The sequence below is a fragment of the Sinocyclocheilus anshuiensis genome, unplaced genomic scaffold (assembly GCF_001515605.1).
Source record: "Sinocyclocheilus anshuiensis isolate Anshui unplaced genomic scaffold, SAMN03320099.WGS_v1.1 scaffold5000, whole genome shotgun sequence".
Classification (NCBI taxonomy): Eukaryota; Metazoa; Chordata; class Actinopteri; order Cypriniformes; family Cyprinidae; genus Sinocyclocheilus; species Sinocyclocheilus anshuiensis.
Genome location: NW_015540837.1, coordinates 65,879 through 77,458, shown reverse-complemented (window position 1 = coordinate 77,458; position 11,580 = coordinate 65,879). Strand labels below are relative to the sequence as shown.

At 32.9% G+C, this 11,580-nt stretch overlaps 1 pseudogene; it reads left to right on the top strand.

The window, feature by feature from the left end:
- The window catches only part of LOC107687389 (transient receptor potential cation channel subfamily M member 2-like), a 47,890-nt pseudogene extending 36,310 nt beyond the window's left edge, over window positions 1–11,580 (top strand).

Below are 11,580 nucleotides of genomic sequence, written 5' to 3'. Positions count from 1 at the left end.
ATGAACGAAGGTCTTACGGGTTTGAAACGACATGAGGGTGAGTAATTAATGACAGAATTTTCATTTTTGGGTGAACTATCCCTTTAATGTGTAAAATAGATAAGATGCTGTCATTTGTATACATTGCATGTTGTCTGGAGCTTTTTCGGTGCAGATCTTAAATATTATTGTAAATGTATAGAAATCTAGTTTGATATGCAAATGTATGTGGGATTGACAGCATTCTTGTAACCTGTGTATCGTAATTTATGTTGTTTGAACATGTTTTGGTTATGAGACTAATTGGAGATTGTGATTTTTCCTTTAGTTTCACTCTGGTCCATTGTAGAGTTCATCCAAGCTGCAATAAATGTTGGACTTGAAACTTGCACTTCTCGACTTTATAATGGATGGAGTTTAACTTGCTGTCAAACTTCAGAAAGGTTAAACATGAAGGGAGGACAGTACCGCTTGATTGCAGTTGTTGCTGCAAAGGGTGGCACAACCAGTTATTAGATTTAGGGGGCAATTACTTTTTCACGTAGTGCCAGGCAGCTTTTTTCCCTTAATAAATGAAATCATCATTTAAAAACTGCATTGTGTATTTACTCGGGTTATCTTTGTGTAATATTAAAATTTGTTTGATGATCTGAATTATTACAGTGTGACAAATATGCAAAAAAAAAAAAAAAACAGGAAGGGGGCAAAAACTTTTTCACACCACTGTATTATTGTTATTATTTTCATGTAATATTCATAATGAGTTATTATTATTACATAACCAATATGCACAACCAATTTTTATTATACATTATGAATATTACAAAAAGATTATTATTATTGTCTTTATGCACTATTCATAACGAGTTATTATTAGTAATATTATTATTACATAACCAATATGCACAACCATTAATAATAGTCTTTAGGCTATTAAATAACAATTATTCATTATGAATATTACCAAAGTTATTATTGTTGTTATTATTATTATTATTATAAATGAATGTATCTACAGTAATGTATGAAACTTATGTTACCATCTAGAAACATAATAAAATATTTCTGTGTATGTATATTATGCGCCTGAAATCTGTCTGAATAATGAGTGATTGTTGTTGTGTCTCAGCGGCTCCTCGCAGAAGTCTGAGCTGAAGCCTCTGAACTGTTCGTCTCGTCTGATGAGTCTGTTCACGTCGCCTCAAGTCAAGTTTTACTGGAACATCGCCTCGTATTTTGGCTTCCTGTGGCTGTTTGCCGTGGTGCTCATGATCGATTTCCAGGCCTATCCGTCGTGGAGGGAACTTCTGCTGTACGTGTGGCTCACCTCGCTGGTGTGTGAGGAGGTTAGACAGGTGAGACACACACACACACACACACACACACACACACACAATATAGTCCATATTAACTGTATTGCTTGATAAAGCTGGTATACTGCTATTATATCTGTCTGTCTGTTTTTTCTTTCAGGAAGGCTTTATTATATGTCTATGTGCCTTTGTAATAAATATGTTTATTTATTTTTCCATTTAAAGATGATTTATTAATGTATTATTTTATTTAAGTACATTTTCAAACAAAGTTTTTATTTTTAATTAAAATATTGAAATTGTATGAAAATAATTTTTATTAATGTTGTTTATAATGTTTTTGTTAATTATGTATTCTAATTTTAATTTGATTAATTATAATTATTTATACTATTTTTTTTTACATATTTATTTTTATTACCATTTTATTTAAATTTTTTTAAAAATCTAAAAAAATTATTTATTTTTCCATTTAAAGATGATTTATTAATGTATTATTTTATTTAAGTACATTTTCAAACAAAGTTTTTATTTTTAATTAAAATATTGAAATTGTATGAAAATAATTTTTATTAATGTTGTTTATAATGTTTTTGTTAATTATGTATTCTAATTTTAATTTGATTAATTTTAATTATTTATACTATTTTTTTTTTACATATTTATTTTTATTACCATTTTATTTAAAATTTTTTAAAAATCTAAAAAAAATATGACATTTTTAAATGTCACTCCTAGTCCTTAATAATATTCATAATCCTCTATATTTATCAAGCTAACCTCTATGTAACACAGTTTCTCTTAATGAACTTTCTTTTTCGAGTTCATTTTGTGGAAATATATGCCTTTGGTGTGAAATGTTGTAATTATTTGTTATTTTGTACGTTGAAATGCTCTGATACTCCACAGTTCTATCATGACTTCGACGGCTCTGGTTTCCGGAGGAAACCGAAGATGTACATCAGTGATCTGTGGAACATTCTGGATGTGCTGTCCATCATGCTGTTCATTGTTGGTCTGGTCTGCAGGTAAATGCAATTTCTGTTTCACTCAATACAGTTCAGACATGATTAATATTAATTCAGTACAGTTCATAATTGCTTTCAGTAAGTTGAGATTAGACAGAAATTATCCTCATACTTAGAGCTGTATAAGAAAATTGAAAAACAATTATTTATATATGTATATCTGTATTTATGTATTTCCTCTGAAATCACTTAGGGGTTTTTTTTTTTTAATCGAGGAACCATAATTTCAACCAAACAGTCAGTGTAGTCAAGTTGATTCAAAATGTTTAATATTAGACTCAAAATACAGTAAAAATCTTGTTACAAAAATCATTTTCATTTAAGGTACCGTAAACTGAAACTTTATTATTCTGATAAGGAATTATTCATTTATTGAAAACTTTTTTTCTCTAGAACAGATTAATGAATTACACAAGTTAATCAGAACTTGTATAATTCATGCATTTGTTTTTAGAGGAAATAGTTGCAAACAGCTGTAAATTCGATGAAATTGTTGAAGTTGTTACAGATTTGCATATTGTTTGGGTAATAAAAAGCAATAAATAGCAACATATACAGATGTTTACTAAAACATTTTAATGCATTCAAAATTTCATGTGGAATTCCAAGTTATTAATCTGTTCGTTGAAACGATTAAAATGTTTTCACTGAAAATTTAATGCAAAATGCTAATTAAATATGCCATTAAATTGTTATTATTATTGCATATGCAAACAATTAATGTTTGTTATTATAAAATTGCATATGGAGTAATTAAATATGTACAGTATATGTGCAAAAATATGTTGTTTTGTATACTTATCAGTGACTGTTAGTCAGTAGTTGAAGTCAGTTGTAGACCATTTTTTAAAAATAGATATGAAATAAAATTTTATACAAAATGCAATTTAAATATGCACGTTCATTTCACTGAAATAAATCAAATGTTCAACATTTATAGACTCTCTTGTAGGCCGTACACTCTTAAAAATAAAGGTGCTTCACGATGCCATAGAAGAACCTTTTTGTCTAAATGGTTCCATAAAGAACCTTTAACATCTGAAGAACCTTTCTGTTTCACAAAAGGCTCTTTGTGGTGAAAGAAGGTTCTCCAGATTATAAAAAGGTAAGAAAGAGATGGTTCTTTAAAGAACCTTTGGCTGAATGGTACTTTGTGGACCCAAAAATGGTTCTTCTATGGCATCGCTTGAAGAACCTTTTGAAGCACCGTTATTTTTAAGAGTGATAAAGGAATCGTATTTAAAGTTTTTGTTCCTTGTGTGTTCATTTAAATTCAGTTGAGTTGCACAATGACTCAAAAATGAATTCAAAGAAAAGGAAATCAGTTTTTTTGTGTGTTTGTCGCACAGACTTGTGGCCTCCGGTACTGTGTTCTACGTGGGTAAAGTTGTTCTCTGCATCGACTTCATCATATTCTGTCTCCGATTAATGGCCATCTTCACTATCAGCCGAACCCTGGGCCCGAAGATAATCATCGTCAGGAGAATGGTGGGTTTGTGTGTTCATAATGCTCGTTTATTCAGTGCAAACGTGTTATGTAATAATTCTACACAGCCTTAGTGGTGAGAGACTCACAAGGAATCAAATATTGCTTGAGCTTATGAAATAAAAGAGTTCATTGTAATCTTTCTTTCTTTCTTTATTTATTTATATAGCACTATATAAATACAACTAAGTTGCCCAACGTGCTTTACATAGAAAATAACACATCAACATGAAGTAAATAGCGTTAAAAAAAAAAAAGAATAATAATACAGTCCTAAAGCAACACCCATTTTAAAATGCCATAGAGAATAAATTAATTTTTAATTTGGATCTAAAAATAGCCAGAGTCGGTGCCGTTCTGATAGCTAGTGGCAGCGTATTCCACAGATTTGGACCACTCACCGCAAACGCACGATCACCCTTGAGCCTAGATCTAGTTCTGGGCACTGTTAAGAGTGCCAGATCACTGGATCTAAGTGATCTAGAGGGAACATGTCTTACGAGGAGATCTGCAAGATAAGGTGGAGTGCGGTTATTAATAGACTTAAATACCATGACCAGGATTTTGAACTCAATTCTGTATTTTACAGGTAGCCAATTCAACGAAACAAGGATGGGAGTGATATGTTCATATTTTTGTGTCCGGGTCAGGAGTCTAGCAGCAGCATTCTGGACTAGTTGCAGCCGATCTAGAGATGACTTATTAATACCGCAGTAAAGCGAGTTGCAATAGTAAAAAATATCAGCGCATTAATGATTTTCTGAGTATCTGAAAAATTTAAAAACGGCTTAACTTCTGCGATTTGACGTAGATAAAAGAAGCAAGACCGAACCACAGAACTAATTTGTTTATCCATTTTAAGCTCATTGTCAATTTGGATGCCCAGATTTTTGACACACGATCTCATGTTTGGTTCAAACTTTTTTAGTTCCGTTTTAAGGACTACCGTAGCAGATACTGACCCAAATAGAATGATTTCCGTCTTAGATTCATTAAGATGGAGAAAATTTGAGGACATCCACTTTGTGAGATCTTTAAGACAGGATGTCAGGGTTTCTAAAGCCTTTGCATTTCCTTTTTTAATTGGCATGTATATTTGTGTGTCGTCAGCCTAGCAATGAAACGCTATCCCATGTTTCGCAAGAATATCGCATAAAGGTATCATATATAAAGAGAATAAAGTTGGAGCTAAAATGGATCCCTGCGGAACTCCGCAAGCAAGATGCGCCGTGGAAGAAGCAAAATTATCAATGTTAACTGAAAAAGAATGGTAATATGAAACATTCTGGACCTCAGCGGCAAAAAAGATTCGTATGAGCCTCTCATCTCATAATGCAACATATTTTTGCATAACGGCAAATGCTGACAGACCGAGGTATGAATGTTGTCTCTTCTCTTTGCAGATGATGGATTTGTTCTTCTTCATGTTTCTGCTCAGTATCTGGGTGGTGGCGTATGGCGTGGCCAAGCTGGGCATTTTGATTCACAATGAAGACAGACTGAACTGGATCATCCGCGGAGCCGTCTATGAGCCCTACCTCATCATATTCGGCAGCGTCCCCACTAATATAGACAGTGAGCAGTTTACCAACTTTACAAATGAAATCACTCGATGAAGAGATCACAACAGTAGGGTTCTGATATAGAAATCTCATTCATTTTCTGTCTAGAGAAATTGTTTTTTATCAATAATGTGTGAACATATTAAGACACACCTGCTATGAGCTCCAAAATTTGGTTTGATTTATACGTTGATTAATATTTAAATACGCAATTAATTTACTGCAAAATGCAAGTTTGTTTTACGATAAAATATTGCATTTGCAAATATTAAATATAATATGTATTTTTTTATTTAAATATGCAATCAAATTTAATGCAGAATGCTATGTAGATATGCAATAAAATTATATTTGTTATAATATTATATTAAACTGTTCATATTTGTTGTTATCTGCTCCGGGTGTGTGTTCACGGTGTGTGTGTTCACTGCTGTGTGTGTGCACTTAGGATGGGATAAATGCAGAGCACTAATTCCGAGTATGAGTAACCATACTTGGCCACGTCACGTCACTTTCACTTTCACTTTCACTTTATATTATAAGTGATTGCATATGCAAATACTTTTGCATATGCAAATACTATTGCATATGAAAATATATCATATAAATACGCAAAAATATGTTGTTTTGTATACTTACAGTAAATGACTGTAAGTCAGTAGATGAAGTCAGTTATAACATTTTTAAATATGCAATAATCTTTAGCACAAAATGCAATTTAGTATAAAATTATGTTTGTTTTAATGTTGTATTATCAAATATTGCATATGCATATTGTTTATTATAAGTGATTGCATATGCAAATATGAACTATTATATGTAAATACGTTTATATTAAATATTAAATCTAACAAAAAGTTTTGTATACTACTACTCAATAACTAAGACTAAATCAGCAGTTGAAGTAAGTTATAATTCAGTGGTAGAACATTTTTTATTTAGATACGCAGTAACATTTAATGAAAAATGCTATTTAAATATGCAATTAAACTGTTATAGTACTATGAAATATTGCATATATTAAATATTATATGTTAATATGCAAAAAAAGCCAGTTTCGTATACTTAAAATCAATGACTAAAGTCCGTAGTCTAAATAAGTCACAGGTCAGTTTAGGAACATTCAGAAATACTAAGATGTAGTCCAAATTAAGACCAGTCCTCATCATCAGTCTGTCTGGAATGACATGAAGAAACAGAACAAACTGCCTTAAAATGCAGACAGCTTACTTGGTTTTGAAACAGAGCCCGTATATCTTTCTTCATAAGTCTCAGGTTGTATCTTGTCATTCGCGAATCGTTTCCTGTACAAAACTATAGAAGTTGCATTATAAAATATTGCAGTGAATGTCAGGGCTTTAAACTCTCTCTCATTGTGCATCACTTACAGCTACACGTTCCAGGAGGTCCAGGACAACACAGACACCATCTGGAAGTTCCAGCGCTACGAGCTGATTAAGGAGTACCACAGTCGACCCACTCTTCCTCCACCCTTCATCCTCCTCAGTCACCTCATCCTCTTCATCAGAGGAGTGCTGCTGCGTTACCCTCCACAGAGACACAAACACTTCAGTGAGCCAATACGCCTTCTCCAGAAAACACACGCGTCATGATAGATGACTGATCTCCATTAGTCAACAGCATGAAGTCTAGTCCACTTTATACTGGCCTATAAGCGCCAACTTAGACAGGACGAGTCTGTCTGATCAACATAAAAAGCCACAAAAATGATTCATTTTGTTTATTTACCTGCTGCATGTTTACAGTATCTGAATTAGTTGAAATTACACTAATGCCAAAATATAAATATTGGACTGCCCAACAAACTGAAATAAATGTTCTAGAATTAAAGTTGAAGTTCTAACTCAGTTTGATGTGGGCAGCTGTAGTGTGAACGGCTCCGATCCTCTGAAGCCCAAATGTCCCGTGCTGAACGATGAGAACATGCCGGCGTTCCCAGAATGGCTGACCATCATCATGCTGTGTGTCTATCTACTGTTCGCCAACATCCTGCTGCTCAACCTCCTCATCGCCATCTTCAAGTGAGTAAACCGACAGAGACGGGTGACCACAAACACTTACCTGTGGCTCTGTTTCCAAAACCTAGTGAGCTGACTTGAATGTCTCCTGTACATGCACAATGTCTGCAGCAACTCTGTGCATCATACTAATAGTGCTCTTAATGAAAGACTTGACATTGACATCTGATTTCAACAGATTTTGCCATTTATATGTTGTAAAGCTAACAATGTGGTACTATAACTAACACACAACACAAATAAATACTTTAGGGCTGTTTTAAAAAAATCTCAGACCTTTCAGCCGTTTGATCAGTTTTATGTATTTGTATTTAAACATATGTATAAATATATAAAATATATTTTAAAAAGTGTGTTTTCTCTCTTTTTTTATTAGACAGTTAAAAAGTCAGTTTGAACATTTATTTATTTATTCATTTATTCATATATTCATATTTGTTTATTTATGCAGGCAAATGTCCGGTTCTTTGATACAAGCATGTCTGTATATATATGTAGAATTTTTCGTATTAATTATTTTTATTTTCTAAAACAAGTGCAATTACTTACTCCATTTTCTTTTTCAGAAATAATCAGAGTGCTCAGGACCTCAGACTGGGCCGAAGGTTTACCTTCCAACAAGACAATGACCCTAAGCACACAGCTAAAATAACGAAGGAGTGGCTTCACAACAACTCTGTGACTGTTCTTGAATGGCCCAGCCAGAGCCCTGACTTAAACCCAATTGAGCATCTCTGGAGAGACCTAAAAATGGCTGTCCACCAACGTTTACCATCCAACCTGACAGAACTGGAGAGGATCTGCAAGGAGGAATGGCAGAGGATCCCCAAATCCAGGTGTGAAAAACTTGTTGCATCTTTCCCAAAAAGACTCATGGCTGTATTAGATCAAAAGGGTGCTTCTACTAAATACTGAGCAAAGGGTCTGAATACTTAGGACCATGTGATATTTCAGTTTTTCTTTTTTAATAAATCTGCAAAAATGTCAACGATTCTGTGTTTTTCTGTCAATATGGGGTGCTGTGTGTACATTAATGAGGAAAAAAAATTAACTTAAATGATTTGAGCAAATGACTGCAATATAACAGAGTGAAAAATTTAAGGGGGTCTGAATACTTTCCATACCCACTGTATATTCGAAAAAATATATAAATTAAAGCTACATGGAAATGTGTTCAATAAATAAATAAATAAAAATGATCAAATGGATATTAATTTATTAAAAAGGAAAAATAATTATAATTTCAAATTATTAAGATAAGAAATATATATAATATAATTAAAAATAATAATAATCCAAATGAAAACTGAAAATATGCTATACCAGTATTATAAATAATACTAAAATAACTTTGGTGTGTGTTAATCTGCATTTTAACAACTCTGAACTTGACTAATCCAATCAGAATCTAGAGTCAGAATTGCCCATTTTAAATTATATATTTTTTAAACTAATTTATTACATTTTTTTTTAGAACTGCCTGTTTTTGTATGAATTTGACATTTACATGTATGCTTTCGGCAGATGCTTTTATTCAAAGTGACTAACATTGCATTCAGTGTTTACATTTGATCAATTCATGCATTTCCTGGGAATCAAACCCAAAGATGCTAAAAGTGCACTTTAATTTTTTTATGTTTTCGCTAGTTCAAAACAACTGTTGAGTGTCTCAGTGTCCCTGGTTTAAGTGCATGATTCTTCATAGGACAGGAACTGGAGCAGACTGAGGAAGAGGAGCTGTTGTCATGGGAGGCCTACATGAAGGACAACTATCTGGCATCGACATGACAGGACGAGAGCCAGAGCGTGGCGCATCGTATCCAGGACACCGCAGAGAAGTAACCAAGAGATGAACAACACCGAAATATAACATCAAACAGAGCAGCTCGTGTGTTTGAGTACAGACTATGATCTGAATTCAGACGAGAAAATGTTTAAATCTACTCTAGAATATGGGGAGGAGCATAGCAATGGTCTGAATATGTAGGGGAGGAGCTTAAAATAATATTAATGAGCTTAAAATTCTCACATTCATGAATATTAATTACATGGCATGATGTTCCTACCTGATTTACATTCTGAGTAATATTACTGTTTGCACATTTTGACTTGTTCTCACTGTAAAAAAAAATCCATCTGCTTCAACTTAAAATAAACTTAAATAATTTTAAACTGACTTTTAAAAAATTGAGTTGAATCTTGTATAACTTAAAAATAAATGAAGTTAAAACTGGTTAAATTGCAACTCTTAAAATATATACATTTCAAGTATTAAAATATATGGTAATGTTAAAAAAAAAAAAAAGTGCAAAAAACAAAACTCAAAATCTGTGCCTAACCTTTTTGCTAAGAAATTCAGATTATGCCTTCAGATTTTTTAAATGATTTATTTTCTAAATGTAATGCAGAACAATATAAATTAAAGCTAAATAGAAATATTTACAAAAAATAAAATAAAAATAACAAAAGCAAAAAACTTTTAAAAAATGATTGCACATAACAAAATTACAAAAACTTGAAAACTGAAAATCTAAAAAGATAATTTAAAATATTAAATTCTATAATATAAATATATCACTATGGTATATAGTACATAAACGCTATTATTGTTTACATTTATGCATATTAATTGTATATAATTATACATATGTACACTTAAAGGCACAAACTGTATATATGTGTGTATATACAAGTAGTATGTCATTAATGCACAATCATAAGGAAATCAAATGCCATTGCAATTAATTTAGAATCTCAAGCTGGTATAAAGGTTAATCGTGTCTGTTTCCTCTCAGGGTTGGTGTGATGTCAGAACTTCTGGAGCGCGAGCCAGAGATGGTTTCTGCCACCGTGGCAAAACGACTGTCCAAGCTTGAAGAGCAGGTGTGGTTCTGCCACAAACACCCATAAATGCCACAGAATCAGTGTTTTACTGTTTGGTCTGTTCATGTTTTCAGGCAGCGTGGCAAAGCAAATGTGAGTGTCAGATGGTGAATGTCTTGTCTTCTGGCAGGTCTCGGACTCCACCAAAGCTTTACGATGGATTATAGATGCACTGAAATCTCAGGGATGCAAATCCAAAATGCAGCCGCCACTAATGAGTGAGCAGAGTGTTTTTAAATCAGCTCTTATAAGATGTATGCATCCTTCTGGATCATGATATGTATGTTTAACAGATCAAGCACACTTATATTCATTTTTTAAAGTATTCGAGGAACAAATGATGTTTTTTTTAAATGATAACTTACTCTTCAAAAGTTTTTGAAAAAAGTCTTTTCTGCTCTTCAAGGCTGCATTTATTTGATCAAAAACACTGTAAAAATAGTTAAATATTATTACAATTTAAAACAGCTCTTTTCTATGTGAATACATGTTAAAATGTAATTTAGTTCTGTGACGCGCAGCTGAATTTTCAGCATCATTACTCCAGTCTTCAGTGTCACATGATCTTCAGAAATCATTCTAATATGCTGATTTCTGATTATTATCAATGATGAAAACAGTTGTGCTGCTTCATATTTTTGTGGAAACAGTGATAGATTTTATTTTTCAGGATTCTTTGATTAATAGAAAGTTCAAAAGAACAGCATTTATTTGAAATGGAAATCTTTTGTAACATTATAAATGTCTTTGTTGTCACTTTTGATTATTTGAATGCATCCTTGCTGAGTGAAAATATTAATTTCTTTAAAAAAAACAAAAAACTTGACCTCAAAACCGAACTGTAGAGTATTTTAGATGGCCTATTATTTATCACTTATTTTTGCACCCTGTTTTGTGCCTAAATTCAAGGCAGTAGCTGTCTGCTGCTGTTGTGAATGAACTCTTCTGTCTGTGCAGCAGGTAAAAGCTCTGACAGAGATGACGGTGAATCCAGTGGACAGGAGACAGATGAAGAAACGGCTCCTCACACGTTTGCACGTCAGCTTCAGTATCCCAGCAGTACCGTCAAACGCTTCCCTGTGCCTGAGGAGAAGGTGCCCTGGGAGGTGCCTGATATCAATTATATAACATATTTTACCAAATTAAACAACATTATTTTGGATTGTTTATCTTATGTGACTCATGTGACTTATGTTTTGCGTTTTTAGGTAAACTTCACTCCATATCTTCCCCCAGTTTACAGTCAACAGGACAGCAGCGAGTGAGTTTCATACTGACAAGCAGAGCGGC